A 27,208-nucleotide genomic window follows, 5' to 3' on the forward strand; every position below is an offset into this window, starting at 1 on the left:
AGTCGGTATAATAATCAGGCTACAACTGAGGCCAATAAGATTAGCCATGCTAAGATCTTAGATTAAGATCATGGTGTTGCAAGGTCTAAAGGAATTAGTCAAAGGGTTTGGCTCACCATGCAAGCTGAGCTTTTGACATACCTGTATGGTTTACAACTCCTCTGGAGTCTTAAAAGTCTTACGCCTTCTTGTGTGGAGCACCCCAATTGAAGAATAACTATTGCCAACTTGTATAAATTAACTTGCACAACAACTTTGAGATGTTTACTCAACAAAGTAAGTAAATCTTATGGGCAGAAGACACCCTAATCTGCACCACATTTCTCTCCCTTTCTGCAGAGACCTGCAACTGAAATATCATGTCAGGCTGATATTACATACAACATTAAGTACAGGACAAATAATAAAAAGAGTGGTAGGATGCCAGGTCCAGCTGAAATGAACAGTAACAATAAAGTCCAAATAAACCAAAAAGCCCAAAGAGTGATCTCTTAGTGTAAAGGAGGGTGTGCAAGAGAAAGACATTAATCCTGTAACAGAACTAGCAACTCTGAGAATTATCAGAAACGGATAAGTGCAAAGCACACCTTTAGATGTGTTTCTTCATTTTTGATAACTTGATTTCTCTCCCTATTAAAGCTCCTTAGTCACTTCTACAGGAATAGAGGTGTTAAGCCAGTTTCCAGGTTCTGGAATTTGATTTTAATTTCTAAACTTTTGTTGTAGAATCAGCCAGATACAGTTTTCTCTGCTTTAAAATCCATGAACAGCAAAGTAATGCTCATACAGATATTTGCTAAACACCTCACTAAAGGTGGCATAGCAGGGAGCTGAAAAATGAAGTGTTATCGGTGTATGTCTATCACACAAACCCTGTACTGAAGGAAACTACACAGTTGTAAAGTCAAACACTTAAAAGTTAGAGATTAAACTCTACTAAAGTTATTGTCAAATGGTTAGAAAAATATGGGAATTAGAGTCCTTTTTGCAATCTTATTTGGCTTCTGTATATATTTCTTTTACAGATATTTTACAGAATTTATTGTTTCCAGCTAATTTATTAGCCACACATCAGATCCCAGCACTTCAGTCTACAGGAAAAATAATTAGAGATTCATTTCTCTAATGTTAAGCACATATAAAATAAGTGTCTGCACAACCAGGGAGAAGGGCAGAGTGGAGTGGAGAGGAGCGGAGAAAGGGAAGAAGCAGAGAGAAGACATGCTGCAAGAGTGGTTTAAGCTTTTATTCCTGGTCACGTTCCTATCCTCAAGTTCATCTTGTCATTTCTCCATCCTAGACTTCAATTCACAGTCCCACTTTCCTTACTGAGTTCCTCACTCTGTCCAAAAGAGAGGGTTCCAGAGCCTTTCTCCCCTTCCTGGTTCCTATTATACTGCTCCCATTCCAAGTTGGACACTTCTGGTCCAGCCAGTCTTATGGATCCTCAACTGTCCCACAGTTTGGCTCCTCATACCATTCAGATGGTGCAATCCTGTCTTCATCATGCAAATATGAATATTTACCTTGCAAAACATCATCACTTTTTTGCTGTTATCATTTACAGAACTTCATAGGAGGAGGATACATTCTCAGTATCAAAACAGCTTTGAAGTCCTCACTAACCTTTGAAAAAGGTGTCTCCTTCAGTGTAATTGCACATTTTGTGAAACAAAACAAAGATGATGAGGTTGGCTGTAGAGGAAAGACCCATGCTGTACAACGCTTTTCAGATCAAGATTCCAAAGTCTAAGCACATAGATGTGCCGTGCAAGAAGTACTTAAATAAATGGACTAAGCAACACACATATACACACATCACAGTTCTCTGTAATTTTTGTGCAAATACCTGCAAGGACATTCAATTTCCCTCTTTAGGAAAAGAACAGTCTCAGAACAGTCACTGAAATGGTTTAGTCCAGTTTCAGCACTATTAATGCTGCTGACAGCAGCATTACAAAACAAAAAACCAGCAGTGCTTTCACATCCACATATTCAGTTTAAAGTCCCTATCATAGATACTACCATCTCCCTTCCCTTCTGAGCAATATCAGAAAACTGTCCATCAGCCACCATCTATTCTGACTCAGAGCAACATAGCTGAAAGATGGTTGCTCAGAGTGTCGTATTTTAGACAGCACTTGGCAAACCTAGAGGAAGATAGATCTTCTGTAATTTTGGTAATCCTGCGGTTCACAAAGCTAGAGTGGCACCAAGTGGTGAGTGGCTACATTTGGGTCTTATTATGTGTATTTTTTCAGTCACACTACAAGCCACATTGACATATTATGAGTTAAAATAAAATGGCTCGGCAGCTCACTTTTACTGGGGAGTCCAAATTTCTTAGAAATCCTACTTAATCCACACACACGCAGAAACTAACAAGGGGTAGAGCTTCCAACAGAGTACTCTTAAGTGAGCGAAATACAGAATTACTTAGTTGACAAAAAGCATGTGAATGTCAGTAATGAGCAGGAAGTGAACAAAGGTATCCTAATTTTCATCATCAGACACAACACAATTAATCTTTATCAGATTGTTTGACTTCTAACATTCAAGGCTAGCCAATCCTCCATGCTGGAGCCATTACATACATCTCTTACTACATTCCTAAGGAAGCACTTTTGTACATATTTGCCTCCTTTCCAGCATTTGTGACGCGTGCATCACCACCCCATTCCTAAAATGTCTTGCATATTGTTGCTTCTCTTAGCAGCTCAAAAAACAAACAAACAAAATCCAAAACATCAAAAAACCCCAACCCCCAAGAATGCTGTGTACCTCCAAAGATCATGTCAGGAGAAGGATTTTCCCCTGTAGTTAGTCATAATAACCATACACTTCATCCCATTCCTCCTCTCCACAATACACTAGGCTTCTAATCAAACCCGGAGGAACATAAGAGGAAGACTTGAGTCTGTGAATAACACAGAGTATGTCTGTGCATAACAGTTTAAAAAAAAAAAATACACACACCCCCCACACCCCCATTCCCATGATGTGATTCTCAATAAAAAACCCTACAGCTATTTCAAGGACATCAGTGCATTATTTCTATAGAAAATGAAATTGTTTTCATCATGCATTTGTACTGGCTAAGACGTAATAGGAGCTATTATTTACCCAGGCAGCTGACAAAAGTGCTGGCTCACATGGAACAAAGTATTTGAAGTTAAACATTTGTTGGCTACTTTGGCCCAGTTTTTCAAGTAGTGAAAGGCAATTTCACCTTTTGCCTGGTATAACTGATACGTTAAGAATAAAAAGTTATTGTTGTAGGAACAGTAACTAAAACCAAAATTGACTGAATATCCTTACAAATCTGAAAAAAATAACTGTGATTACTACCATGATCAGATCCTTAAAAGGAGATGAATAGGAGATGTCTTTGGAGGTACATACAATCACAAACCCACCAACAATGTCAGTTACATAGTTTATAAATTATTTCAAAATAAGTTCTGTAGAAGGGAGGAACTGAAAATGAAGCCTTATTAAAGGCCTTTGTTGTACACAATGTATCACAGTTATGATCGGCAAGTTTGTAATAGAGCCCAAGACTGCAGCTGGGGTGAGACTTCACATAAGTAATTTGATAAACAGCAGAGGCTCAGAGGTTCGAGCAGCCATTAAAGTCCCTGAAGCTTTTGACCCCTTTCAGTTGCACAGGCTGTTAGTAACATGATGGTGTCCCAGTATAATCAGGATTTTTGGCTTCCAGGTATCAAGGCTCCATCCTCGCTTCAAAAGTCAGATGATGCAAAATCTGAGCTATGAAGATTTTTATTACAAAAACCCACTAAATGTCTCATAATTTTTTTAAAATTTAAATTCAAGGTCAAGTGGTTACATTCTGTGTACGAACATCCCGACTGCAAATTAATGCTTTGTCCGTAAGCTCTACTTTCTTTCCTGCTTTTAACAGATGGTAGCAACGTTGATCCACACATTAACAGCAACTGATTTCTAATTCCAAAACAAGTGAAATGATCTTTGTATCTTTTCCCACTGAGAGGTAATTAATGGATATTTGCAAGCTGCTTGGAGATCCTCCAATAAAGGGTTTTTTGCTTGGTTTGGTTTTTTGTTGGGTTTCTGTTGTTTTGGTTTGGGTTCTTTTTTGTTTTTGTGGGGGTTTTTTGAGTTTTGTGGGGTTTGGGGTTTTTTTTGTTTGTTCATTTTTTTGAAGTACTATGGCTGTATTTCACAAAATGTAACACAGTTTACTTTCATGAGATTTCTCACACCTCGCTTCATTCTCTCACACTTTAATCCAAGCTTCACTATGACAAGTTGCAGCTAAGGCATCACCACCTTCACTTTCTGTCCCAGACCCAACAGCTTCCTCTGCCTGAACTCAAAACCTTCTAAAAGCTATAGAATGAAGATTGTGGCAGCTATGCTGAGGCCCATTACTTCATCATTTCCCTGTCCCCATCAACTCCAGGCATTTGTCCAATTTCACTACTGACAAGAGTTTTATGCTTCAACTATAAAATCTGGGAGTAAATTATGAGCTAAGTAGTGTATTTGTACCAAGCACAACAGGGCCCCAATCTAAGGAGCCATGTTTCCTACTAATGGTTATTTATTACATGAACTTCAAAAGTAACAAGGTAATAGGTCTGTGTTGTCTGCAAAGACACAGATGCCCTAGTTACTTCCATTTTGGTCATTATAAACCACGAGGGAAAAAACACAGAAAAATATCCCAGTGTTCAGTGAGGTTAGTATACAGTCATTTTATAAACCATACAAGGACAGCTATGCTTCCATAGAGAAGTGGAAACTCATATAATATTTTATAACAGCACTCATTTCCTTGGAGATATAGCCACTTGTTTGAGAACAAAAAAAATATTACCTACCAATTTATTGTAAATGAGCAATTGCATGTTGTGCTTTATTTTGAATTCTCTCATAAATGAGTGTTTATCCTGGGATCAGTGGATACGGATAAATGACAGACTAAAGTACCAACTGCTTTCTTAAAAGAAGAATTATCTGAAATCAGATCATCTTTGTTGGATGAAACCTAAATTGCAGAGGGAATATTTAACCATGTAAGGAGAAAATCCCTAGATAAGATACCACAGACTACAGTTAGCAGAACTAATTGTCTTCATCACTTCCTCTTTCACTCGATCTTCTAACAGAATGCTTTATCAAAATATCAAAATATAGTGTCATCAATATCCTCTGATGCAGATTTCTTGATAATTCAGCTTTAACAATAACAAAGTGCTGGCATTTGGATTGCTTAGCAGTTCAAACTTGTGTTTGCTCAAGAGACCCCAAGTCAAGTTCACCTTTTTCACTAAAGCAGAACAATCTACTGAAAATAGTTCAATGAGTTTAGCAGCGTTGTCGACCGCAGCTGGTAACATTGACTGAAGGAAACAGTAATTCTCATAAAGACTGATATACACTTCACAGTCTTTAATGATGACCCTCTTTCAGGTCAGGCATATTTATTTTGACATATTTTTGTCTAACTACCACGTTCCTCAATTCACACACTACGGTTCCCTTCAAAGTTTAGAGCACACATTCTGACACCACCACAGAACTGACAACTGCGTTTTAAGACACGCTTTACTATCAAGAATTACACATCTGCATTACGTGTGCTACACATATCCCACCTTTTGCATGTCCTTTAGTTGTCAACCGCAGTGCAAAAAAACCTAGATTATTTGCTAACATCCACCTTGCACAGAGATACACAGTGGAAAGACTACAGGATATTAGAGCAGAAGGACTCATTTCAGTCACTGCTGTCATATATGACCATGCTTGGTTTTATTTAATTTGCTTTCAGAGAGCATCACAACTGGCTGAAATATCTAAAAGGACACTAATTACCCTTCTTGAAAGAAAAGAATTACAAGGGGTTTCTCATAAAAGTCCTTTCACTTCTCCTACTTCTGTCTAATCACTTGCTACTTGTCTGCAAATGGATTTGGTCTCATACATAGTAATAATGATGACAGATGTTTTTCTGCCAGTCAAACTTAACATTCAAACTTCAGTTGATTATTATGAGCAATCTACAATTTCCTCCATAATTAAGGCTGCAACTTTGTTCCCATTAAAAAGTTCAATTTTGACCTCCCACTCGCATCTATTAATGAAGTGATACGTGAGAATTGTGGCAGAAGAAGAATTTTCCTTCCCATTCAGAGTATAATTGACGGAGGAAATTCCAATTTATGGCAATGCATTATAGATATTGCCACCTGTCAGTTATCTGTCACTTTACTGGAGAGAGAAGAAGAAAGCAATATAAATATACTGGACTGAAAGCATGTCCTCACGCACAGAACTGAAGCTGAGACAACAGAAATCTGGATTTTAAATGTAACTGACAGCTCCTTTACTAAGATCAGGACCGACTATGGGCTCAGAAATAATAGGCAACAAACAAGTACTATAGCTATCTTCTCCCTACTTTTGCCTCATTAAAACAAACTACCTTCCTCTCAGGCACAGAAATCCAAACACCATCAGTAAGACAACCCAAAGAAAAGCAGAAAAATTTCCTAACACAGCAGAATTTATTTGGATGAGCTGAATGTAGTCCAATGATAACCGATTTATGATGTTCCAGTATTAGAGGTACTCACTGGATTTCTAAAAATTCTTCTTTGGGCAATCTCTAACAGAAAGAGAGGGAAGGTGATAAGACACAGTTTAATGGATTTATCTACTGAAAATCTAATCCACAGGGACAATGTTTTGTTACCCAGAGTCCAATTTTAAAAGTTATTAAGATTTTAATAGGCTCACTAGATCGGTATGTTGACTCTGACAACCTAATTTAGGCTCACTGGCAGTTTCAGAGACACTGCATTAACAGTTGGAGCTAGCCAGTTTAAATAAACTCCTTACTTCAGAACAGCCACAAACCAAAATAAACTCTTCAGAATAGCTGAGGTTAAAGGATTTGAAAACAACTGAGGGACATGAAAAGGCAATATAGAGCCAGGACCCATAATGAATTTCTGAATAGACCTGTATTTGTTATGCAGGGCAGAAGGTACCAAGGAATAGCCTTTGTGAACAACTTAAGGGAAAAAAAAAAAAAAAACACAAACAAAAACCACACACAAAAAGATATCTTTGTTTTTCTTACTGCATGCAAACACACTGGGTAGTAGCAAGAGGACTGAAATACAGCTTGAAGAATCTGAGGATTAAGAAATTTGGTTTTATAAAAACCTCTGTTTCATTCCAGAACCTCTGGCTGCTCAAAAATCACAATCATTTTTCAGTCAGAACCCATGAATAAAAATTTTGATCACTGAAATGACTCCCATGCAACTTTTATTTTTCAATGGTGAGAAAAAAAGAAAAATTACTTTCTGTTTGGGGGTTTTATTGTCTGATGGTTTTCCTCTATATTATTTGTTTTTATCTTGTCAAGAACAAAATAAAAAGGAAGTGAAATAAAATATTGGTACCAACATTTCAATGGCAGCATACTTAATTCCAGTACACTTTTTTTTTTAATTAGGGATGATATATGCTTCTAACTAGTAACTGATGTTGTTCCTCGGCTGCTAAAAACATCTCTTTAACAGTCATATTTATTACCACAGAAACTTAAGCCTATTCATTTACTGAGGATAGTTTATTCCCTCACTAAAGTTGTTCCTAAACACTTGAGAGCAGCACAAACATTTCCAGCAGAAGCTTCGGAAAATAAATGAAACTGCCAAAACCCTTGTGCACTAAGAGCAGCTGTAAGATTTTCCATTAGAAACATTCTGACATTCTAGAAAGACAGAAGATATACCAAATTAAAGTTATCATTAGATAGTAGTACTTATATTTATCCATCAGAATCTACTCTTTGGATCTTGTTTTTAAGTGCTTTGTACTTCCCCCTGAACAGAACAGTCGCATTCTGTGGATTTCTACCTAAACAAGATCCAAATGCTTAACAACAAAACCACAACCAAAACACCACCCAAAAAAAAAAAAAAAAAGCCAGCCCACAATGCTGGCACCACACAGCTGAAGCTTGCAGTTGATGTTGCCCAGCAATCTGGGCAGCATAGGAGGTTATTAATAGCTAAGGGTGGTTTGAGAGAGATTTGTTTTCAGCAGTGTGAGACACTGAACCTGTTCAACAAGTGCTTCATGTTAAGGGCTACTAGGTTATTTGAAATAATTCAAAAGCTGTCTTTTTACCTTGAGCACTTTGGACTAACTCCTTATTTACTTGAGTATTCTTAGTGTTTATGAGTCACTACAAAAACCTCAATTTACATTCTGTTGCAAATACTTTCTGACTTTATCCCCATTAGTTGCTGCCACTGGGTTCACATCTCCTCTACTGGTTTAAGGACATCTGCCTCAGAATGTTTGCATATAACATTTGTTCAGAGATAAAGTAAAGGAATCAGTATTTTTCTTTCGCTGGATGTCTTTGCTATTGTCCTGTCTTGCCAAGGAAAAAGAAAATATGTATGCATCTGTATGATACACCAAAGTCTAAAACAATAATGTGCTGGTAAAAGTGGAAGCTGATATATCCAGTTAGATGAACAGTTGCCTTATTCCCGTATTTTCATTTGATCACAGGCCACTAGTACCTGTGTGAAGTAGAATTCTTGAAGAAGGCAGTTAAGATACCAAGGTTACTCTCCAGCCCTAATAAAGTTTGACCCAACAACACAATTCCTATCCATTCCAAAATTCCACTTAACTCTTTAAATATATACCGTGCTAACTCAGGATGATCTTGTCCAGCCAGCATTTCTTGGAAGCCTGCTAAGCTTTCTGGCCTCAATAAAGTCTTGCTGCTTGTTACTTCTGTAGCAATGCTTTGTTTTCCTCTTCACTCAGACCACTGTGCTATATGCTTTTTCTTAACAAAAGATTTACCTTGTAAGGCAGGCTAAAAGCCATCACTACATGCCACCAGTACTGTCTCAGGGCCTTTGACTTCATACCACATTTTCTTACTGTTGATTTGGATTTTTTTGTTTTGGGCTAGGTTTTCTTTACAATGTTTGTCTCAGTGAAAACACACCACTGTTATTTTCTTCCCTGAGGCAGGAATAGGATGACAATTCTAACATCTACATTCTAGATGGCAGAGTTCAGACAAATTCCTGCTAAGTCTGCTCATGCTTTCTTGGTTGTTGGTACCGAGGTTTCACTTGAAGCTCATTGTGCTCATACCGAAATGTGAGCTCTCCTTATTTCACCTACAAGCCCACAGGTGAATTGTATTCGCTGCAGCATAAGACAGACTCACCTACCTAAAGCTCACTTGATTTTTCTAATCAAAGTTGCTGCTTAACAAAAAGTCTATTATCAGCATATGTCAGCAGCTGGCGAAGCTATGATACACGAGAACTCCAGAATCAGCTCCAGCCTGCAACGTGCACCTCCACTAGGTAAGACTGACTTTCACTGAAGTGACCCATCAGTGGGACTGCTGCATTTACCAAAGTAAGGAAGAACAGAAAGAAAGATTGTGTTGGGTTTGCGTGGCAAGGTTTTGGTAGCGGGGGGGGAGCTACAGGGGTGGCTTCTGTGAGAAGCTGCTAGAAGCTTCCCCTGTGTCTGATAGAGCCAATGCCAGCCGGCTCCAAGACGGACCCACTGCTGGCCAAGGCCAAGCCAATCAGCGCCTCTGTGATAACATATTTAAGAAGGAAAAAAACAGTTAGGGAGAGAGCGCTTTTGCAGCCAGAGAGAGGAGTGAGAAGATGTAAGAACATCTGCAGACACCCAGGTCAGTGCAGAAGGAGGGGCAGGAGGTGCTCCAGGCACCGGAGCAGAGATCCCCCTGCAGCCCGTGGTGAAGACCATGGTGAAGCAGGCTGTCCCCCTGCAGCCCATGGAGGGAGGATGAGGGGGTGTAGAGATTCCACCTGCAGCCCGTGGAGGACCCCACGCCGGAGCAGGTGGAGGCACCTGAAGGAGGCTGTGACCCCGTGGGAAGCCCGCGCTGGAGCAAGCTCCTGGCAGGACCTGTGGATCCGTGGAGAGAGGAGCCCACGCCAGAGCAGGTTTGCTGGCAGGACTTGTGACCCCGTGGGGGATCCACGCTGGAGCAGTTTGCTCCTGAAGGTCTGCACCCCGTGGGAGAGACCACACTGGAGCAGTTTGTGAAGGACTGTAGCCCATGGGAGAGACTCATGGTGGAGAAGTTCATGAAGGACTGTCTCCCATGAGAGGGACTCCATGCTGGAGCAGAGGAATGATGAGAGGAGTCCTCCCCCTGAGGATGAAGAAGCGGTAGAAACACGGCGTGATGAACTGACCGTAACCCCCACTCCCCGTCCCCCTGTGCCGCTGAGGGGGGAGGAGGTTGAAGCCGGGAGTGAAGTTGAGCCCGGGAAGATGGGAGGGGTGGGGGGAGGTGTTTTAAGATTTGGTTTTATTTCTCATTCCTCTACTCTGTTTTGCTTGGTAATAAATTAGATGAATTCCCTCTCTCAGTTCAGTCTGTTTTGCTCGTGATGATAATTAGAGAATGATCTCTCCCTGTCCTTATCTCGACCCACAAGCATTTCATTGTACCTTTTCTCCCCTGTCTAGAGAAGGAGGGGAGTGACAGAGCGGCTCTGGGGGGCACCTGGCCTCCAGCCAGGGTCAACCTACCACAAAGACCAACGCTCTAACAGTGGCAGCATAGAGTAAAGAAAGTTTTATTCACCCTGCAATATCAAATACAAGGATGTGTAGTTTCCTTGAGACCCACAATGAAAATACAGAAAGCTATTTAAGTTAGCAGATGCCAGCTTGTTCAGCAGCAGAGAGGGCCAACTCCATCTTCTCAGGTATAAGGCACATAAATAAACCACACTAAAAGGCAAGCACTTATTCATATATTAGTGATTTGATTCAGTCTCACTCACAGATTTTACATGGCACTCCAAAGACACCAATAGTCCTGAAATACAATGATTTGCATCTTCCACTTAATACTCCCCACCCCTCTAAACAGAAATCACCAACGAGCTCTGTCAAGTCTCTCTGAACAGGGAACACTTTATTAACCTCCTCAAAATATCTCCCTTTCCACACTTTAGAGTTCAACACCACGTTTTACCCTCCTCCCTTCAGCACTGAACCACAGCTATGTGCATATCTGTTTCTCATGACTACACCTAACACACCTAATACACTAAGCCCATCCAACAGCACTATAGTACTCAACAAATAACTTGTCCCTTCTGCAAGTGCTATGACACAGGTAATACAAAGAAATCACACATCTAAAACCCTCCAAAACAATGCTGCATATGAATATTAGTACACTAAAACAGTCCCAAAATGGCTTGACAGGGTAAGGGCAGTAAGTTATACCTCTAAGTTCTCAGGAAAAAAGATATGCAGACAAGCAAGCACTCCAAGTACTAGTGAAAGTTTTTAAACATACTACTGTCATGAGACCAATTAACAAAACTGCCATCTTAGGAACCCAAGACACCAAGTAAGTTTAACATGACTTTGAAATTGGTATTGCCTGAAACAGAAGTCTCAGTTATTGCTTATTTAAGAAAAAGAACTATCCATGTGTGCATGACATCTTCAAAATCTCTTTGTATAAATCAGTGAGAAAGGACAGAAACTTCACCTATTTTATCATCACCTGTGTGGAGTAGATATCCCTCAACTGTGGAAATGGTGTGCATTAAGTGGCAGTAGACAGACTCCATTTCAGGGCATCACAACACCCCAGTGTGGCAACAGCTATGCAGAAGAGCTTGAGAGGGCTGTTGCTGACAGACATATCATGAGTGGACCATAAGCCTGGGTTAATACTAACACTCTAGGATTCACCTTGTGGGTTGGTGCATAAAAAAAATTCCATAAAAATCAAGTTCAGAACAAAACACCACTACAAAATAAGACATTTTAAAGTAACTACTGATTACTCTGCCAATATCATAATAAATCTTTTGAAACACTTACTTAATCAATCTAATTAGTAATCTGTATCATCACGAAGATGAAAAGAATATAAACTATTATACATACTACATACACAATACAGATACATATATATCTACTTTCAAATCCCATACAAATTACCTGTCAAGTCATTCACGGTGAGAAGTTGTGTATATATATGTATTATACACACACAGAGATAATTATTTTGCACTTTTTTTTTTAAACTAAGATAATGGGCACACTGCTGCTAGTGGGCAAATCCTGATCATACATTATATCACACTTCCTAGCAATTTTGATGAAAACTACAGGTGGAGACAGATTATAATGGGAACATCTAATTGAAATTCATCTCCATTTTGCCTCAGATGGAAGACACACTGCTTGATCCCTGAAACATATTCAATTTCATTCAAATTGTATGCAGATTTTCAGGCAAAAGTGAATTTTAAAAAAAGTTTCAGAGAGTCCTAGAAGAGTTCAGAGTGCTGCAAATGCTTTATAACTACATTTTCAGCATCTGTGTACTTTTCTACCTCCATGAAGGCTCCTTACCAAGGCAGGCAAGGAGAGATACAAATCCCACAGAGGTCTATCCTTTTGATGGGAGTCTGACATCTTCCACTGACATGTTCAGTCACTTTAGGTCCTTGTGGATTCACTGGGGCATTAGCTGTTCAGTATTGTTCTTTCCAACACATTCCCATCAAAAAGCAGACAACCTGTCTTTCACATTTCAAAATCATCTCATGACTCAAAGTTGCAGCTCAAGTGTTTTGGGTTTGGGGGTTTTTTTTCCTGTTTAGGTGTTTTGCAAATGAGAAGACTGAAAGCTGCCAGTTATGCAGAAGATTTAGAGAAAAAAACCAAACACCACAACAGGATCCCCCCCCTTTCGATATAATCCAGAAATCTACTACATCTTACAATAAAAACTTACAGTGAACTCCACTTTAGTAATTATCTGAATTTACATAAAGAATAAAAATACTGAACAAGAAGTTTGACGCAGTATTTTTAGCCAATAGTAGCTAACATGGCTGCCTTCTTCCTGCTACTCATTGATGCAATCCCATTTTAAGTCAATTCAACAAAAAGCCTGCCCCATCATGTAAACTAATCATTAATCCAATTACATGACAGACATTGATACTCTATTGCTTATGCTGCTGTCTCCAAACACCAGGCACGCTAGAAAACAGGAATCTCCTGTAACAGTTGTACGCACGTACATGACATCGAAATCATAGAACAGGAATGTGGAAATTAAGGATGCTGACAACTAGGTGACCACCTGCAATCTGCCCTCATTCCTGCCCAATGCTCTCCTTGATATCTAAATTTGATCTGATCCTCAATAGCAGATTTTAGTTCAGAATTAATTCAAAGTTAAAAAATAATAAATATATATATAAAAAGAGGACTTTAAAAAAATAAGCAGAGAAATAAAGGATTAACAGAAGAAACCCAAAATTTAGAAATCAAGCTCATTCTAAGAATGGAACGTGAATTCAAGTTCAGAGTTTGTACATGCCTTATTAATAAGGCTCAAGCATTTATTTGTTACTGCATTTTATTTTAATGTATACACACAAGGAGAGAGAAATACTAAATGTGCTACCTTTAAAACACAATAGGTAACAGAAGTATTTATCACTATTTGAGATGACAGTGGCAAACCTGCTTTCTATTACCGTTGTTTCAGAATGGAGAATTTCCCTTCTGCTGTTTATTTTCTCTTAATACAAGAGTATGAAACATAAACCCTGGTTTGTTCCTCTTCAATTAGGCAAAAATCATTAATTAATAAGCTGAAACACTCCTACATTTAATTTCCCCACACAATTCCTCATGAGAGGAAAAAGGTGGGAAGGGAAGAGTGAAAAGTGTAATGAAAACCGCACTTGCACCCTATTCTACCACATCCAGTTCAGACTACAGGAAAGCTAGGCAAGGCAGAGAGGCTACAAAGAATTAAACTTGTAGAATTCTTCCACCTAAAAATGCAAGTGGAATATATCGCGATTCGGGGGGGGGGGGGGGGGGGGGGGGGGGCGCGCATGAAATCAGACCATATCCTAATCTCACTTTTCACAAAGAACACTCCACCTCTAACCAGGATTTCAACCAATGCTAGATGAAGGGCTGCAGCAACAGCAGGCCAGGCCAACTGACACAAGTACTGCAGGACTGAACTCTGGATCTGAGAAAAACTCTCAAAGAAAGCATTTCTCAAGAGCTGGCAGAAGATTACAGGACAATTCCAAGGAACAAAAATCCATTTTCTTTAACTGGAACCTAGATTGCAAATTATGATTTGGCCACAGATACAGCAAAATATTATAAAGTACACTGTCCATGTGACAAGACATGCAGCCATCCAACTCTTCTGGTATGGGATCTTCAGCCATTTTTCACCTTTAAGAACAACTAGCACTACAATAAATACAGAGTTACTACATGAGAAAAGGAGAAAGTGTTACAAAATTTTAGTTCCTTATGACACTGAGACCCTTCAGTTGCCTAAAATAGGTATTGGCAATGCACACCTCAAAGATAACAGTAAAGAGTTCTTCCATGTACCCACAGATGAATGTTGACACCAAATAATCTTCTGTACAAGAATGAGTGTGGATCTACCCTCTCTTGAAAGCATAAGCAGGCAGAAAACAGACTAAACTGACCATCTGTTCCTCTCTGATAACATGTAATTAAGTAATTTACTTATTCAGCACTTAAACCCTCTCCGTTCTCTTCATATTAGTCAAGGATGATTATGCTAAATCCAGATGTAGTTAACATATTGTGCACTCAAGTGAGCAATGTCCTTACAGGCACGTGACTTGCCTTCTGGCTATCCACCTTCAAAATCTCAGCCGCGTTGCCTTGAAGGCCCTGTCTGTTACCCTCTTCTGTTTTTGCAAGCTGGTCAAGTATTAAGGCATTTTGTATGGTGATTACCTGAACAACGCACAGATTTATACACTGTCCTGTGAGACATGGTAACCACACACATCTCAGCTGATGTATACACCTGGCTAGAATTTCTTCCTTCTATAGAATATAGGACTGCTGATGACAAAATCACATCAGAGTACATGACCCAAACAAAGCTTCCTTCAGTATTGCCAGCAAGTACTGTTACTTTGGTACTCTAATAGACCCTCCTGGGGATCTCTCGGACCTCTGGAGTCTTACTGACGTATCAGAAAGTCAATGACTATCTAAGACAGTCTTTCCTAGCAAAGCCTGTGTCTGTCCCTTTGCTCTTCAGGAAGGTTTGTGTAGAATTCCCAAACTAATGCTCAAGTTTATTTAATAACCTGTCACACAAATACAGCTGAAAAAAAGAAACCATATTCTGACAAACTCAAAAACACACTACCTTCAGTATAATCTTATCTAGTCACAAGAAGAAAAAAAAAAAACAAAACCAACAAACAAGTATCATGTAATTCACCGTAATTCTTTTCCCTATTAGTATCCCCAGTTCTTCCAGTCCTCTAAGCCTGGCAGAGGTTCCTCAGAAGTTCTCCTCAGTACACAGGTATCAGACTTCCAAGTTCATTTAGTTGACCCCATTTCTTGTATACAGGTTCTTCCCTTTGCCTTATGGGTCTTTTAAAGATTATTTCAAACCTCTGGATTGGTGCAGTTTTAAAACAAGACATTTACCCATGGTTTTGCAGAGTTTTCTGGGATGGTGGTTTTTGTTTGTTTTGGGTTGAGTTTTGCAGGTTTTGTTTGTTTGAAGATAAAGAAGCTGCACGGGAAAGAGATAATTAAAACAGAAACTCTTGCCACATTACTGCAGCCCTGCACCTACAACATAATGCATCTGGAAGCACGGAAGCCTCTGACAGAAAGCCTTTGCACATCCTGATGCTGCACACAGATAGCCCTTCCCCTGAAAGCCTTTCCCGAGATGACACATTTTCATGTGTACCGGCTTTAGGATTAGCCTCTAGGAACTCATTAGAATACGAGTCCAGGTTTTCAATAGACTAAGGTTTTTTGCCACAAAAGGAGATGTGATACAGAGTATTCTTTTAATAGCAGCTTCTCTGTATTTTTCCAGGAAACAAATGCCAACTTAAGGTATCTTGAGCTAAAGTCAACCTTTGTTTTGTAGGTTTGATTTATGACATTTCTACAGCCATTACTGGCATTTCTTCAAGGTGCCAAAAAGCCCTTGATTCCCATATATATTTAGCTTTTTTTCTCTTTGCTTTTACTATTAAAGCATAAATACTGGATTGAACTGTTCATCCCACTTGTAAACCAAGAAGAAAAAACTCCCATAAAGCTCAGCAGCATCATTTGTCTTGTAGACTCACATATCCTTTCACGTCAAATTACTGCTCTGAAACATGAAGGTGTGATTTACACCAGCTCACTACGGGAATTTCCCAAATGATAATTACTTAGTTCCAAAACCTGCATTTTAAAACCAGTTTTTATGATTTTACCTGCAAGTTACTAGCATGTATTATTTCCATATTGCAAACACTAGTGTGATTTTTCACTGCATATCTATGATTTAGTTCAGATTGACCTAAAACTAAATCATGATTTGTAACAAGACAGAAAACTGTGAGCAGCTCTAAGTGCCTCCCCTCTTTTAACAGCAGTATTGAATGAACTTGGGGGGGAGGAAAAAAAAAAAAAAAACAAACAAAAACAAAACAAACCACATAATATTTAATCTCAGTAAAGCTAGAAGATAAGATTTTAGAAAATTTGACATTTTGAAGAGTAGGACTTCTTTACCTGAGCCCCCAGTAACAAATCCAAAAAAAAAAAAAAAAAATCTATGTTGACACTAACATTTCAACTTTCATGTCTTGTGATTCCTATGATGTGAAACACTAGTTGTACAGGACAAGCCACATACCCCAGCTGAATTAATAAAACAAAACTCAAGAACACAAATTGTTCCACTTGTATGTCATTATATTGTGGGAAGTGGTAAAAAACCTTTACAAATATAAATTTCTGAGTAGTACACACTACTCCCATAAACAGAGATCCTACTATATAGTATAAGGAACTTATAAAACCAGTGCTTGTATGACCATCTGAATAGAAATTGATAGAACATTCAAAGGAGCAGAAAACATCCAATATAAAAATATGTACTGTCTTTTCTTCTCATTGCATTTTAACATTCTTGTTTGTTACACGTTGGTAGGGTTTAGGTTTGGACTTCTTTCTAATCAACTAAAATCAATAAAGAACACAACAGTCAAATAAAAATACTATTAAGCAAGTTTGTTTGCAGGTAGAGTCAAAGACTGTGGGTCTATAATAAATTCTAGTCTTCCAAAACTTTGCACTTTCCATTTAATTTTGCATTGATTTATGAGTCAGTCTCCTGGGTGCTAACTGTATATAAAAGAAACATTAACTCAGTGGAGGCAATAGTTTTGGTTTTTAATAATGAAAAAATGCATACTGTTTATACCATTATTGCTTAGGAAATTAGATAACATCCCTTCTAATACCCTGCGCACAGGATACTGTAGCAAACCACTTAACATGCAATAATAGAGTATTGACTAGGCACAGTGATATGCAAGACAGTGCTCCCACCAGATCAGACAAGTTTCATGCTGTTAGAGCCCCTGCAGTAATACGTTTGTTCCACCTTAACAAAAACCTTTTTTAAAAAAGGAGATTACCTCCAAGACATAAAGAGATCAAATTTAAATGCAGTATTTTGTGTTTATTTCATAATAAAGTGTTCATAATAATCAGTGTTTATTTCATAAACAAAATACTTTTTTTCTTTTCTCAGTAATGGCTCTATGAATGGGGTAACCTGGAGTGCTGTATATGTACCACAAGAAGGCAATACAGTATTTCCCACAAAAGGCACTAGGAAATACACTATTGTCATAGGCAAAAAGCATTGCACAAACCCTGTTTTTAAAGTTTTCTTCAGTTAGTCCTGAACAGATGTGACCAGGCATACTTCACACAAGCATAAGCAGCTCTGTTTGGCTAACGTGCTCCTGCAAGCACAAAGCACGGTGATCAATGCTCCAGCCATGGGGCAACATACTCTTAACCTCCTTAAACAGATCTTAGCTGTTTCCTAACTTCTCAGCACACTTACTGCACTTCCAACATAACACTGGCAGCATTTGGCTGTTCAAGTAGGCAAAATGAGTAGCTGTCCTGGGCCAAAGACCATGAGAAATAGCAACACCCGAAGTCCTGCTGCCTCCTGAACCAGCACTCTAGAAGACAAATTCTCATCCGTGCCGCCACGTCATGGTTACAGCACGCAGCAGGGACCATAGTGACACCTCCACTCCTCCCATTCTCCTGTAGCAGTAAGATGAGCCAGGCCAACCCTTTAGGCTTCCCTCATCTTCAGAGAACAAACATGACTGTGCCCCATCTCCTCTTTATGTGGAAGAGCACAACAGAGTTACTGATAAAATGTGATTCAGCTTTGGGTTGACTCTTCTCGTACAAACGTTATCTGGAGGCAAATACTCAACAAGCACATAAATTGCTGACAAATAATTCGCCCAAATCTTCATATGCAATACATTCCACTCTGCCTGTAAAGTACTGTTTCATTAAAAGAAAGCACATCTTTTTATAGACAGCCTTACATACTAGCAAGAAGGAGAAAAAAAAAAAAACCAAAACCAAACAACTCCATGCAAAGCAAAGCCATCTGCTCCTTTCAAAAGGAGTTTACATTTGCTTTAAAAGGCCAGAGACAATTTGTAATTTACTCAAAGTTAGGTTGGCTGGGCATTTTTTCTTTCTTAGTTTGTTTTTTGAAGAAGACTTAAGAGTTAGTTTTATGTACCACATTTGCCCTTGGGTTTTTCTGACAGGGGTTCCTCATTTTCAAAATCACTGTTTTCTATTTTTTCTAAATATTTGTCTCCCATGGCACCATAGGAAAGATACATAAAAAAAAATACAGAGGGCTCACAGACATAAAGGAAATAGGAACGCTGCCTATGCACTGAATGCTCTCAAACACAAAAAGCAAAAATACAAAGAAAAATGCCCTCCAGATGCAATGAAGTTGAAGAAAAGATTCAGGAAGTGCACTACTCATAACTGTAGAAACAGAACTGTTCAGAGATGGAGACAGAAGAAGAAAAACAGCAATAAACAAAGGAGAGAGAATATTCCAGGCAATTTCATCCTTTTTGGGGTATGTAACTGGAGAAGCAGCAGAATATTTAGCTCAAAAATTAGAATACACAGACTATTTCTCCCACAATGCACATGGTGTTAAATATTTTGCAACATGGGAAATGCAGTTAGCAGAAGGGAGAATTGAAACAACCAAGTGTCAGCTCTCATGAGACTTCAAAATATTTCTATTTTTAGTAGAAGCATTTGGAGGCAAGCTTCCCCCCCCCCCAAAAAAAAAAGGAATATATGAAACAGATCACTTTATAATTGTTTTTTTTTTTTGCTTTTCCAACAAACTGTTTTTACTGAAAACAATTTTTCCAGTCCAAATTAAAACTTTAGCTTATTGATTTTAAAAGCTCTTCCTTAAAGATTTCACCTTGTACCAGGATAAGAGGCTGATATGCGAAAGCAACATTTACTCCCACGCACAAGTTCTGCTCCCCCCAGAAGTCCCACTAAATGCAAAAGTATAGATCAATGAATGTAAGTATTTTCCATCATGAGTAAGGATCATAAAATGTAGCCTTGTGTGCATTACCATACACTTACAAAGTAATTTTACTGAAATTTTTTTAACTATTTGGATATCTGTTCCATTTATAGCTATAAATTTAAAAAGCACTTCATTTTTATATCGACCGAACATTAGTGCATATGCACCTTAATGACAACATGAAACTCTTCCACTGCAAAAATGTTACGAATCCTCAAGGAAGGTGATTCAAAGGGGCTTTAGGAGAAGAATCCTTATTCTGTTGGTGCTATGACTGCAAGACAACTCTCAAGTTGCAAATATTGTAGTAGAGCTTGTTTTGACATCAACCAAAATAATCCACGGGAAAAAGACCCAGATAAAAATAAAATCATCTGAGAGTATGTGTTTCTATACTCATACAGCTGCATCCCAAACTTTTAATATCAAGTTAGCCAAGGGAGAAGAGGATAGAGAGCACCTGCTTGCTGTAAGGCAGCCCAAGGCCCTTCACTAGGTGCAGGCAAACACCCTTGCAGCATTCTTTTCAGATGAACGCAACACAGCTAACAAGCAGGACTTCGGGAAGAAAATTTCTCTGGTATTTACGGTCATTCATGGTTTTGGCCTACTAGAGTTAGAAGACCTTCCTTGCTCCAGCACTAAACGAATAGTATTTTGTCCTATTAGTTACCTAGAACTACGTCAGGAAGATCAACCTTGTACAAGATTTCTGTAATATATTAAAATAGATATAGGAACAAGGCAGTCTTAGTGAGCAAAATGATAAACTAATGGTTGAAGGCCATTTCTCCAGGACTCTGTGTACTATCTACCTTCTTTCTACTCCTATCTTTAACTTCATCTTCCTCAATAACTTAAAGGTGAACACTTACCCCTTCTTTGTCTCAGTTTCCCCACCTGTAAAACAGGAATATTCGTACGCTATCTCTATGCTTTAAGGTGTTGTACAGCTTATCTTCTTAGAATCTGTGAAGTGCTTTTCACTTCCTTACTGTCTATCAGCTGAAAAGAACAAAAATCGTACTGCAAGTACAAAGATAATTTTAGGGATGTCTTTGGAGAGTAGAAAGAGGTGCCATCAATGAAAAAAATGCCTACATGTAGAATAACACAGAGTAAAATATAAATTAGCACAGATTGAAATACAAGCTAGAGTAGCCTACAGAAAACAAAACTCTCTAGTAAATAAAAACAACTCTTAAGGGTCAATCAAATTTTGAAAGTGACCAAATTTTTTAAAAGCCTATCAGTTGGTCTCCCAGTGGAGAAACAAAGCATCCCTCAACTGTCTATATGTAAGAAAAGCTCTGACCTAGTAATTCATTTGCTAGCACTGCTGCCGTTCCAAGTGAAGACAAGACAAGTGGGACTTCGTGCAAATTGAACTAATCGGCAACACTTGATCAACTCAATTAGTTCAAATCAATCAAAGTGTTTGTCTACAGTTACAGCTCAGAGATGCAGTCAGGCTATAAAGGCAAATTACATGCAAAGAAATGCAGATTTGCTCTGCCTACCCTCCAAGCTGGCCAGAGGTTACCTGTTTTGGAAGTTCCACAGCTGTGTTAGCAAAACACCGTGTCCTGCTGAGGTGGCATAGCTAAATTCTTGCCTATGTTAACATGAACTGGGAATATTTCCAGAGAAGACATTTTGTTCATAATTAAACAAAACAAACAGGAATAGCACAATCAGTAATTTAGGAACTATTTCTGCATAAAACCAGTGAGTACGCATACCTGAAACAGGTTTCAACTATTTTAATGCAACAAGATAGGACTGCTTTGTAGGATAAGAGAATCACATCTTGGATGACCTTGTTGAATTAGTCCTGAGATTCCAAGGTGTTTCCATGTGGAGGAAGCAAGAGGACACAAAAGAAAACTTAACCAGCTTGCCCACTTTGCTCTCCATTCTCTTTGCTGCCAAGAAATCACGCTGGGCACTGAGACGTGGACAGATTACTGCACTGAAGAATATTGGTGATATTATTGATGAGTCTCTCAAATCATTACTAAAACAAAGTAAGTTGTTCACTTCTCAGCTAGAGTCAAATGGTCTGATGACTATTATCTCAATCTTGGCTGATGATAAATGAGGCTACCTTAGCTACTCAGGTCCTTGACCCAAATTCACAGTTAGTCCAGCGACCTAGCCAAAACCTTTGAGGGAACAGCGTCTAATGATGCTTGTCTCTACTCAAACCACTCCTTGGCAACTCTAGTTACAACTCATCTGCCAAAACAGATATTCTTCAATAATCAACACAGCTGCCAAGGCACTTTGTCAAAGTCAATACTTCTGCTTGCTTTCCCTTATCTGTCCTCCATAGTTAATACACATACAATTCTTTGTAGTTCCACTGTGAGCCTCAAACTTTTCTTCTTTCAATGACAGGAAGACATACAAACTCAAAAAAAAAAAAAAAAAATCACTGGTTTCAGTTAATTGCTTTAGCAACCACCCAAACGCCTATCTGAAATTACAATTTTACTGCATAAGGCACTGTACAAAAGTAGAGACAGCAAAGATTCAGATTTTGAAGACACCATTATTGCACATAAAGCAGGCAAATTACTGCCAGTTTTGAGGAGTGAGGTCAGGGAAACACCAGGATAAGATTCCTGCCAAACATCCAAAAGAACTTTACCTACAAAATAAGGTGCTTTCTCTATTTAAAGTCTGGGTATGCTGTTGTTGAGGAGGTGGGGTTGTTGGTTTGGGTTTTTTGGGGTCTTTTTTTTTTTTTTTTTTTGGACATGGCTGAACACCTACCTGCCCATGGGAAGTAATGAATGAATTTTTACAAGACCATGTAGTGAGTGATAGAATGAGAGGTAATGGCTTTAACATGAAAAAGGGTAGATTTAGATTAGATATTAGGAAGAAATTCTTCCCTGTGAGGGTGGTGAGGCACTGGCACAGGTTGCCCAGTGTGTTGGTTTTGCGTGGCAAGGTTTTGGTAGCGGGGGGGCTACAGGGGTGGCTTCTGTGAGAAGCTGCTAGAAGCTTCCCCTGTGTCTGACAGAGCCAATGCCAGCCGGCTCCAAGACGGACCCGCCACTGGCCAAGGCCAAGCCAATCAGTGCCTCTGTGATAACATATTTAAGAAAGAGAAAAAACAGTTAGAGAGAGAGTGCTTTTGCAGCCAGAGAGAGGAGTGAGAAGATGTAAGAACATCTGCAGACACCAAGGTCAGTGCAGAAGGAGGGGCAGGAGGTGCTCCAGGCGCCGGAGCAAGATTCCCCTGCAGCCCGTGGTGAAGACCATGGTGAAGCAGGCTGTCCCCCTGCAGCCCATGGAGGGAGGATGAGGGGGTGTAGAGATTCCACCTGCAGCCCGTGGAGGACCCCACGCCAGAGCAGGTGGAGACACCCGAAGGAGGCTGTGACCCCGTGGGAAGCCCGCACTGGAGCAAGCTCCTGACCTGTGGATCCGTGGAGAGAGGAGCCCACGCCAGAGCAGGTTTGCTGACAGGACTTGTGACCCCGTGGGGGACCCCACGCTGGAGCAGTTTGCTCCTGAAGGTCTGCACCCCATGGAGGAGACTCACATTGGAGAAGTTCATGAAGGACTGTCTCCCGTGAGAGGGACCCCACGCTGGAGCAGGGGAACAATGAGTCCTCCCCCTGAGGATGAAGAAGCGGCAGAAACACCGCGTGAGGAACTGACCGTAACCCCCACTCCCCGTCCCCTTGTGCCGCTGGGGGGGGCGGAGGTTGAAGCCGGGAGTGAAGTTGAGCCGGAAGATGGGAGGGGTGGGGGGAGGTGTTTTTAAGATTTGGTTTTATTTCTCATTCCTCTACTCTGTTTTGCTTAGTAATAAACAAGATGAATTCCCTCTCTAAGTTCAGTCTGTTTTGCTCGTGATGATAATTAGAGAATGATCTCTCCCTGTCCTTATCTTGACCCGTAAGTTTTCTTTCATTATTGTACCTTTTCTCCCCTGTCTAATGAAAGAGGGGAGTGATAGAGCGGCTCTGGTGGGCACCTGGCCCTCAGCCAGGGTCAACCCATCACCCCCAGAGAGGATGTGGAGGCCCCATCCCTGGCAGTGTTAAAGGCCAGGCTGGATGGGGCTTTGGGCAACCTGGTCTAGTGGAGGGTGTCCCTGCCCATGGCAGGGGGGGGTTGAAACTAAGGTGATGTTTAAGGTCCTTTCCAACCCAAACAATTCTGTGATTCTATGAATTCCTTGTTTTGCTTTGTGGTTTCTTCATGCAGCTTTGTTTTACCTATTAAACTGTCTTTATCTCAACCCACAAGTTCTCTCACTTTTACCCTTCTGATTCTCTCCTCCATGCCGCTGGGTGTAACAAGCAAGCAGCTGTGTGGGGCTTAGCTACCAGCCCGGCTTAAACCATAATAAATCCCTGCTCTCATTGCTCACCTACTCATCATTTCATCTTTCTCATGGAAGTCTTTGCCCAGCATCACTTTCAACTATTACAGCTCATAGACTTACTGTAACGTAGGGTTAAAAGATGTCTGCATAATAAGCTGATACTTTCTAGGAACTGAAAAAGTAGTCAAGAGCCAAAGCTAAGGGAGATTATCATCATCCCTCGTAAATTCTCAAGGAAGACATTTCAGTGCTTTCAAGTTCCCCTTCATATTAAAAAAAAAAAAAAAAATCAAATCCAAGAGCCTCTAAAAGAGTATGTCCCTAATTAATAATAATAAGACTTCACAATTGCAGCATTAGCATTTTCTCTAACTTACTACTGGAGCAGCACAATCATCAGCACTAGCAAAAAATTAGACCATATACATCTTCCAGAACCTACATTTTGTCATTGCCTTTGACAGTAATCATTCAAGTTAAACCAGAAACAAAAGTTTAACAAAGCAAGTCTTACTTAAAAAAAAAAAAAAACAATAAAAATACAAACCACCAACCACAAATGCAGCATATGACTTTAGTGTTTATTAATATTCAAGCCACATATTATTATCCTCCACACAGTCACCCAAGCAGAAACAAAGAGACATACCTTACAGGGGTGTTATGAGATTAATTAGTTAATAACTATAAAACAATTTGAAGGTGTAAAGCCATGTTACAGAAATGCTAAGTGCTGTAATATTATATATGTAGAAATGAAGATGAGCTTGCCAGAAATTCTGAGACTGACTGCATGTGAAGTAATTACAGGAGCAGTTCAAGTTATTTTCTTGCTTAATATAACAATCCATGTCCCAGCCCATCAAACCATTGTTTCCAAGGAGTGAATATTGAGTGGAACTAACAGCTCACAGTAATGGAACTGTTCTCCAGAGAACACAATACATATCACTACCTCATAAGAAATAAAACTGTAACAAAGCAGACAAGATGAGCACAGAAACCAGGCCGATGCTATTCTTTTACCCATGCAAGGACTAGGAGAATTCTAAGAGAAGTTTAAGAAATAATATCCCAAAAGAACAGTTTTAATCCTACCTTTTGTGCCAATGCAGTGCCTATTAACCTCACTTTAACTAGGGAGTACAGCATTAACAACAATGTCACAAAACCTGCCCAAAGTGCTTTAGGAAGATTTATTTGTATGCACACATATACACACAGGTACATACACTAAAAGTCAGGTCTCAGCTCCAGCAGATTTAACTCAAGGAATGATAGCAATTCCATAGAAGGGACTCTGCACTTGTGAAGAAATGAACCCATCTTCAAAGCCACAGAGGTCTAATTCTGAGTTTGGTAGTCATCAGAGTGTTCCACATCTCCAGTTCAAGCCAGTATTATTGCACAACAGCATTACCAGAGTTATGGAGTAACACACTTAGATAACTTTGATAAGTGAAAAGTATAATGATGGGGCAAAGTAAAAATGCAAACAAACAAACAAAATACTGTCAGTGCTGCTTTGAATTTTCACATTCGTACATCATTATCCGGCCATTTCAAAGTAAAAAATTCCTGTGACACTGTCTTCTTGTATGTTACATGACACTACTGTGTAACAGGCCAATGACAGGCTACTCTCCAAATCTGCATATTTAGACACACTGATCAACTAGCTTACCTTCAATTTAAAAAACTGAATTTTTTTCTGGATTTTTAGCCTTTATCAAACTCTCATGTACTACAATCCTAACTACACAGCCTCACAAAATGAGTGTTCTTTGAAAAACAATTCTGCAAAGTATATATATCAGGTAGGTAACACACTCTTGCATCTCACTGCTGGTAAGAACAGACAGCACTAAGAATGAAAACGAAGTGGCAGCAGAAAGACTCTGCAGTACTATTGCCTCTTGAACTCTCCTACTTGCAAAATTAAATCTTAAAGTAACCTAGCTTTAGAGACAAAACTCTCAGAAGCAGCCCAACAGTGGTCCTGCTCCTGCTCCATTACACCATTAAATAGGTACTATAAATGCAGTAAACACCACCGGAACATAAGAGCTGGATCAAACTGAAAACACCAGCCTCTGGCTCTCCAATGGAAAACACACACATTCAGAGATGTATGTGTATGCAAAAACAAACCCCTCACAAAATATGGTCAGCATCTCCTCCACTGACAGGATAAATGGTAACTGAATACTCCATAATCAATGGGAGACGCACAAAACTGATGACGGTACAATGCGAGTAACTAGAGGAAAGACCAAGGAGACCTCACCTTCAGGACAGTGCAAGAGATCAGTGACAGCCTCCTCACTTCAACTGACAGAGGGGCTAGCTGGGATGCAAAGCTTCTTGCTGGGCATGCTCCCTTCATTCAGCAATGCATTCATATTGTCCTCACATTCTAAGATTACTGCAGTAGATAACATCTTTTTGTCAAACCACACACACTGCAATCCAGTGAGATTAGGTCTAGACTACAACCAGTACCCTACTGCAGCTGTCTGCAGCTTTGTTTGCACTAGCCCTAAATTAGGTGTGTGTGGAGATTTCTGTGCACATTGTATCACCGTTTCTACAGCCTCACCTGAAACCAAAGCTGATGTAAGCGGCAGCAACAGAGAAGTATTTGCACTATATCATATTTACTTTTAGCGTTCCTCGGTGCCTTCTCAACTGCTTATCATTTTCCTTGCCATTCAGTTTAAAACACTAAATTCAGGGTATTTTCATACAATCTTTGCAGAAGTTCCTCACGTCAGCCCGCTTTACCAAGTTCTGCTGCACTAATCCTTTGTCAACTCAATGACCAGTGTGGGAAGTGTTCTCGTGAAGCTGAGAAGAGGACAGCAGAGATTCAACCCATGAAAAAGTAACAGGCAGAAGACAATCTCTCAGAGATTACTTTCCATAAAATTGAATTGGCAACATCTGCTCAATCTACTGTAGATAAACAGTGAACTATTTTCCAATTCATTAACTCAGAGGATAAGATATTAAATAAACCCTGTGGGCCTCATGCTTTGTTATCACGTTTAAGGCTTGTCCCAAACTCGCCAAATTAGTTCTTCTGTGCAAGAGAGAACCTAAGAATGGAGTTGCAGTTACACAGCAAACACATACCCATTTAAATCCCTGGTTGACCTAAAAAAAAAAAAAGTCTCTACTTAATCTGACTGTGTTTCTAATTACTGGACACTTAGCCTAAATTATTAACCATGTCTTCAGCAGTGATGTATGGTACATGTAAATCTCCAAAC

This window comes from Balearica regulorum, chromosome 14, assembly GCF_011004875.1.
Source record: "Balearica regulorum gibbericeps isolate bBalReg1 chromosome 14, bBalReg1.pri, whole genome shotgun sequence".
Taxonomy (NCBI): Eukaryota; Metazoa; Chordata; class Aves; order Gruiformes; family Gruidae; genus Balearica; species Balearica regulorum.